This window comes from Phalangium opilio, unplaced genomic scaffold, assembly GCF_054372755.1.
Source record: "Phalangium opilio isolate 3A_F unplaced genomic scaffold, DU_Popi_V2 ptg000053l_1, whole genome shotgun sequence".
NCBI lineage: Eukaryota > Metazoa > Arthropoda > Arachnida > Opiliones > Phalangiidae > Phalangium > Phalangium opilio.
In genome coordinates this window covers 586,599-594,155 of record NW_028324172.1, presented here as the reverse complement: position 1 = coordinate 594,155, position 7,557 = coordinate 586,599, and the positions used below count along the sequence as shown (strand labels likewise).

Sequence of the window (7,557 nt, the reverse complement as noted above, 5' to 3'; positions counted from 1 at the left end):
TAGATACATGTATTGACCATCGGGATTGGACATAAGAATTAGCTAGATCTCTTGGAAAACTCAGTGTTACTACGTGTCTGTAGTGTGGTGGTTATCACGTCCGCTTCACACGCGGAAGGTCCCAGGTTCGAGCCGTGGTAGATACATGTATTGACCATCGTGATTGGACATAAGAATTAGCTAGATCTCTTGGAAAACTCAGTGCTACCACGTATATATGGTGTAGTGGTTATCACGCCCACTTCACACGCTGAAGGTCCCAGGTTCGAGCCTTGGTAGCTACATGTATTGACCATCGTGATTGGGCAAAAGAATTAGCTAGATATTTGGAAAACTCAGTATTACCACGTATCTATGGTGTAGTGGTTATCACGCCCGCTTCACATGCGGAAGGTCCCGGGTTCGAGCCCTGGTAGATACATGTGTTGACCATCGGGATTGAACATAAGAATTAGCTAGATATCTTGGAAAACTCAGTGCTACTACGTATCTGTAGTGTGGTGGTTATCACGTCAGCTTCACACGCGGAAGGTCCCAGGTTCGAGCCCTGGTAGATTTGTGTATTGACCATCGTGATTGGACATAAAAACTAGCTAGATCTCTTGGAAAACTTAGACTTACCACGTGTGTGTGGTGTAGTGGTTATAATAAATATTTAAAAATTATTTCACTTCACTTGGTTTAATAATGTGACATAGGTAGCTAACTTTTTCCCTATTCTTAAAACCATTAAACTAAGTAATATTAGAAGTTCAAAAGATTGTTTTTAAAATATGTTAAAGCCACTGTAAATGGTGCTTAAATGCCTAATATTTCCTTAATACTTGCAAATAATCTTAGTAAATGGCGTGAATTGATCATAGAAATGGGGTTAAAGTACACCCTAAATGATGTCTTTTTTGGCACTGGAAAAAACAGCATATATAGTGTTTGAATGCAGCATTATATTTTAGAGTGCAAATGTATGACGGTAAAGCAAACATAATTATTCAAAATTTAATTACATTAAGACTGAAGTGACAGATATTATATAAAAACGTCTTGGTTTGGACCAAGGCCGAAAAAACAAACGATATGTGTGAGGTTTATCAATTGACTGAAGATCAGATATTGAAATTTTTTTCTAGTTATTTTTATCCACTCAATCCTTAATCAATATTTAATTCAATCAACTGATTTTACTGTTAATCGATCTAGTCCCTCTAAATTAATTGAAAAAATTACATATCTACGCTTTTTCAAGAACAATTACATTTTCCGAAAACATTTTATCATGAAATTAATTATTTTGAAGGGATTTCGTGTCGATGGTTACTAACTTGTGAGCACCTTGACCGACATAGTTTTAATTGTCGCTGGCTTGACAAATTTTCAAGTTTGCACCAAATGAAGTTTATATCTGTTTTAAGTTGTTGATAAGACTGTCGTTTACAGTGAATGTCGTCTACTTAAGACAAAGCAACAAAGTTTATCCTGTGTGGTAAAGGGGAAAGATCACATAAACAGAAATACTTCTCAGTACTTGTTATATTCATTTCCCGCGGAAATAATATGGTTAAACACATCATTCATTACTAGTTATGCCAAAAAGGTCACATTTAACTCCGACACCCCCTCCCTTCCATTATTTTCCCAATATATGGCATTTTATAATCACCAGTGGTTTCAGTGTATGGGTCATCTGAGCCGTCGCAACACACTCAGCCAATATTACCATAGACTGATTTATGACCAAGAAATTCTTAAGTACGGAAATGGAAGTTCCAGTGCAACTTTACCATCATAGAGGCGACAATAGAAATATAGCATTTCGATATACGAAAATGATGTATAAATTCGCATAACACCCTTGTTTGGCATCCACGATTAAATATTTACATTTTCCATTCGAGTTATACCAAAGTTCGCTTGCTCTTTTTAGACATCCAGTAGAACATTTCAAATATTCAATACTGTATCCTCAACACGTACTCCATTCAAAATAATTAATTTCATGATAAAATGTTTTCGGAAAATGTAATTGTTCTTGAAAAAGCGTAGATATGTAATTTTTTCAATTAATTTAGAGGGACTAGATCGATTAACAGTAAAATCAGTTGATTGAATTAAATATTGATTAAGGATTGAGCGGATAAAAATAACTAGAAAATAATTTCAATATCTGATCTTCAGTCAATTGATAAACCTCACACATATCGTTTGTTTTTTCGGCCTTGGTCCAAACCAAGACGTTTTTATATAATACTTTAGTGGGGTGCACAATTTAGTTTCATTCATCTTAACTGAAATGTGACCTTATTAGAAATTAAGGGGATAGACGATTGTGTTTCAGAAATGATTTCAGTTGTACGATTTATTTTAGTAATACCTTGGGGAGATCATTCATATGGGGGGGTGCACGTGAGCCTTGTAAAATAAGTATTAAGGCCAGCCCTTCATCTTGTTTCATTTAATATATTTAATAATTTTTTGCTATTAACAGGCACACTCGATAATTAGCTTTTAAGTTGTATTTCTATCGTAATTTCAATGACTTATTCAAAAATAATTTTTTATATCAAGATTATTGTGGTATTCGTGGGTTTCGCTCTGCTGATTTACACTATCGGAAAGCTAAACTCAAAGTACGGAAAACTCAAATCAGATCTGCCTTGGCCGTTTCTATTGCAATGCCTTCTTGGCACGAGTAAACCACTTAATCTGACTTTCTGTATTCAATTCAAATTATTTCATCGAGTCTATTCATAGGCCCACAAGATATCAAATGCAAGGGAAACACTCGATTCCTCTCATCCATGTGGACTTTGGCGTCCTTCATTCTATTACTTTTTGTATCTTCGGAAATGACATCACAGTTTTCGAGCAAAACTGTGGGTGCTCCCTTCGACACTATCGACGATATATTTCACTTTCCCAATGCAAAGCCTTTAATGACAAGAAACAATGCAGTTCACACTTTCTTTAAGGTTAATATTAGAAATAATAGAGGTTATGAGCAAATAATGCTAAAGGCTCTTTCAGACGATCCAACTTTTTGAATCAGCTTGATGGTGCAACTCAAATTGAATCAACTAGTTGCATCTTGTAAATAAAAGCTGGATGAATTGAGTGACCAAAATGTTTGACTAGGAAAAATTGGATCAGTGATCGAATTTTTGCTGACTAAACTTTCTCATTTCATTTCTTCAGCCAATAAAAATTAATGGCATTAAAAACTTTTTCGCGTGTTATTTCGTAAGTTCCAAGGTAGGTGTGGCTTAAAAAGTTCCATTTGATGAAAAAAGTTTCGTTAGTGAAAAGGAAGGGTTTACTCACTTTTCCCCTTCAGAAGTTGGGAAAGTTGATACAACTTTTTGATTCATCTGGACAAGTAATTTAGTTAGATCGTCTGAGAGAGCCATAAATATTCCCACTTTCATGAAAAATCTCTCAAAATTGCTTTCCATTATCCTTTCAGAAAAATGCATTAACTAATTCAGCGTTTGCGGAAGCAATGAAGCGGGCAGAAGCGCATCCAGATTCGTGTTACCAAAAATTCAGAAACATAGAGAAAAGGTCTGAAATTCACTCGGGAATCGAAAATCGGGAGATATTTTACATTTCGGTGGATAGTGCTCTTTGGCGTATAATCAAGACCAAATATGCCAAGACCGGAAATTGCAACATGAAACTAAGCAAACCTTTAATGATAACCTATTCGGCGATGTATTTTAATCAAAACATTTCCAAAACTCTGATTCAGACCGTCAACAGAAGGTTAGTATCTATATGAAAATTAGGAATTATGTTAGTATACAGTTAAAAGCAATCACTTTACCTTCATATATCGCACGTTACTTTCTATGTGGGTTGTGTGGGGCAGGCTTGATTACTTTTCTTCGCCTAACTTTCGACGCCTTTCAATCTGTTATATCATTGTTTCCTATAGCAACGCGTGTTAAGGCGTTGCTAGATAGATTGTTTTATAGGATAAAGTCGTTATACTTAATGAGTTAAGCTCTCTTCACAAAATTCGTCTAAATACGTTGTTAAAATGTTTCTAATTAGATTTATGTATTCCTGGTAGTACTAAGTTCCTTAATTGACAGATTGCGCCAATTGACTGAAGCTGACTGTTTCGTGGATCTGAACCCATCTTTCAATTCGGAGATGCATCCTTGTCAGAAACCGGAAATGCCAGATGCATTCGTTGTAATCAATGTGTCTGCTTTTATGATCATTTTACGTGTCTGTCTTTTAGGATTTTCTGCATCTCTAATCAGTCTCATACTCGAAATATGCTTAAACATGTTTTGATTATGTTCGTTTTAAACGAGTTTTAAAAGCAAAATTCCTATAGCCTGGGATATTTTAAAATTTGGTCAGTCGCAAAAGAATTGTGAAACTGTAATCTATAACTTCTGAATCTTTTAAAAAAATTTGGAAAGATAGTTTGTGCGATTATAGTTGTCAATAATAAAATATGTAACATTTTTCAATTCTGTGTGGTTCATTTATGGTTACCATTGTTTTGAAAAAGACAGTGCGACGGATTTCCAACTATAGTCTTATAGTTCTTGTTATAATCTCGAAACTCTTGGATAATAAAAAATATTTAAGACAATTTTATCGTCTTTGTAGGATTGAAGCAAAAATATATTTTTGGGGTATGTCGGTTCAGTTTTCTAAGCACTGGTTTGTTTACCTTATCTTCTTTAGAAAAGATGAGGGGCTCAGACAGGACAAACTTTCAATCAAAAAACAGGTTTTGACTACAAACATTGAAAAGAAAGTATGTCAAGCCACCGTTAAACTTATGAAATCGGATACATGAAGTCAAGGATACTGATCTTTCATCAGCAAAATTTCAAACAATAAGCCTTTGGCGTTAGTTACTAATTGTCTGCATTACTACATAAAAAACTATTCTACTAGCGCTATACGCTACTGTTGTCATAGCATACGACGTGAAAAGTGGTTTTGGTTGGCCACCAGCGTAGAAGTATGCTAATAGTATAATTTTTGGCAGTTAAACATGTGTCCTAGCGTCCAATCATTATGTGGCATTATTGAACTAGTTTGGGACTACCTCCAGAAGATAGATTATTATTACATATTAATGAGTATAAATGCATGACGTAAATACATATAATACGGTTTAGATATATGCTTAAACTTCTGATGCTAATCATAATTATCTCTTAAATCGAGAAGAAGAAAAAAGAACCCTTAACCCTTGAGAAGAATATGGAAAAGAGGAGCAGCTTGTCGTAAGAAATTAAAAAAACTTGAAACTATTTTGATAAACTGACTTGAAACTATGGTTAAAGAACTGAGATTATGGTTTACGGATTGATTCATTTTTTAAAATCTTAACTTTTTATTTTTGAACATTATTTTAGTGCATAACTGCACGATTTTAACCAATTCACCCCTAAAATTTAAATTTGAAACTTAAAGGAGACATTCCATAGAGGTTATAAATTGAAAAACCCCTTTTGATTTTTGTTTAATCTTGTATTTTGACCCTTAAAAAGTGTGTGAAAATTTATGAACAAGATTGAATATTATGTTGAATATTAAAATTTGGATTAGAATCTATTTTGACTCTCAATTGACACATACCATCAAACGCGGTCACTTTTGATTCAGAAATTTTATAAGACCCTCTCTCCCGTTAAAAGGCCTTAACTCTCCACAATTGACTGCATTCTAACATCTTGTCTAGCGTTAGCGAGGTTGAATCATAAGTGAAAAGAGGTAGGTGTTTATCTTATACTCTAACCCCTCTAGTAAGACGTTGAACACCCAACCCCACCCCCATAAACATAAAATCTTAAAGAGCATAAAGAAAAGGCTTATATAATTCGTACCCACCTTTTCCAAAATATTCCTTTATTAATTAGTTGCCACCTTTTCCTAAATATTCTCCTATTAATTAGCTGCCACCTTTTCCAAAATATTCTGCTATTAATTAGCTGCCACCTTTTCCAAAATATTCTCCTATTATTTAGCTGCCAGCTTTTACAAAACATTCTCCTACTAATTAGCTGCCACCTTTTCCAAAACATTCTCCTAATAGTTAGCTGCCACCATTTTTCAATTTGGCCCGGGACCCATTTGTCCCAAGACCAATTTGACCCTAGACCAATTTGTCCCAGGACCAAATCGGCGAGACCATATCGGCGAGACCAAATTGTCGCGTACCGGTTTTATCCATAAATCAATATTTTCCGAAATTCATTGAAAAGTAATTTAAAGTACTTAATATAATCGAGAATGAAAACCTAGAGATGCACTTCTGCATATTCTTAAACGCGATAAAACTTTTACATTAATTGAATGGCAAAAATAATGATTCTATCTAAAATTTAGTGCTTGTACAATTTTTTGACCTCGAATAATTGATACTTCGCCATAACCATATCTTTAAAATTAAAGTAATTTAAACTAATCATGTTAGATTACAAGTCTTGAATCACGGAGTCTGTATTCTTAAGAGGAACGGTAAGCGCGTCACATTTTAGCCCCGATAACCGATCAGTTTGAGCATGGTCTGAGGTGTAGCCCAAGGTCGTTATAGAAAAACAAAATGGCGCGCGTGTTTTGCTTGGGTGGAGACAACGGGAGAGTTATAAAGAAGACAAGTTGGGAAAACCAAAATATTACCTCTCCGAGTCAAGAGGACTACTTACAAACTTATTTACCCAGATATGGAAATGTTTCTTTTTTTTATGAACAAATACTGAAGTTAAAATTTATGAAATATTAAAGCATAGCAAATACACTGTAAATCAGACGACATTTTACATCCAATAAGGATATACTTGTACACATTAAAATCATCCGATGGGGAAAAACGGGAAATGAAGAGATAAAACTTTGGAGGGATATTACCTTTAAGTGTTTGTAAATGCCAAATTTTCTACTCCTCAACTGTATGCCCTCTATGATCAAAGCCATATTCACAACAGGGTTGCCATGTAAACACTATCCTCTCGTTTCACCTCAACGATTTTCTTAGTTTGTCAACATGACTGTTAACGTTACATAACACCAAAGCTAATTTGTTGCCACACACACTGGAAGTAAATGCGCACCATAAAAAGCATGAAAAAACGAAGCTATAATACGATTACGATCAGACCTTTCACTGATCTGGGCTGCGTTCAGCAGAGCTCACCAAAAAAGACAGCGGATTTGGAAAACGTTTACCGGTGAGCTCTGTCGTCAAAGCTTTTCTCCGGTCATCGGTGTTTTAAAAGTGACGCTAGCGCAAAAAAGCGTGCAAGGTACCAAGGCTTAACAAAAATTGTATGATAACATATTTATAAGGATAGATAATAACAACTTTTATAATTAAAATTAGAAACTAACATGTCTCTTAAAATTCTCACGTGATCAACTGGTTTCACGCCAATTAAATAGCTATAGTACCATCAGAATCAGCAAGAGCTATTAGTATTAACTCCTCCATGGTTTTTTCGCCAAGCTGAGAACTACGCGTTTTACGTCACGTTATCCGAAAACCCGACTATTTTCTTTGAAGACCGCACTGGCTCAGTGCTGAGCACCGTG

At 34.9% G+C, this 7,557-nt stretch overlaps 1 non-coding gene across 1 annotated transcript; it reads left to right on the top strand.

The window, feature by feature from the left end:
- The first annotated feature begins 348 nt into the window (after positions 1-348).
- On the top strand, positions 349-421 carry TRNAV-CAC (transfer RNA valine (anticodon CAC)). Its single transcript has one exon. It is a non-coding gene; the product is annotated as a tRNA-Val (tRNA).
- The last annotated feature ends 7,136 nt before the right edge of the window (positions 422-7,557 follow it).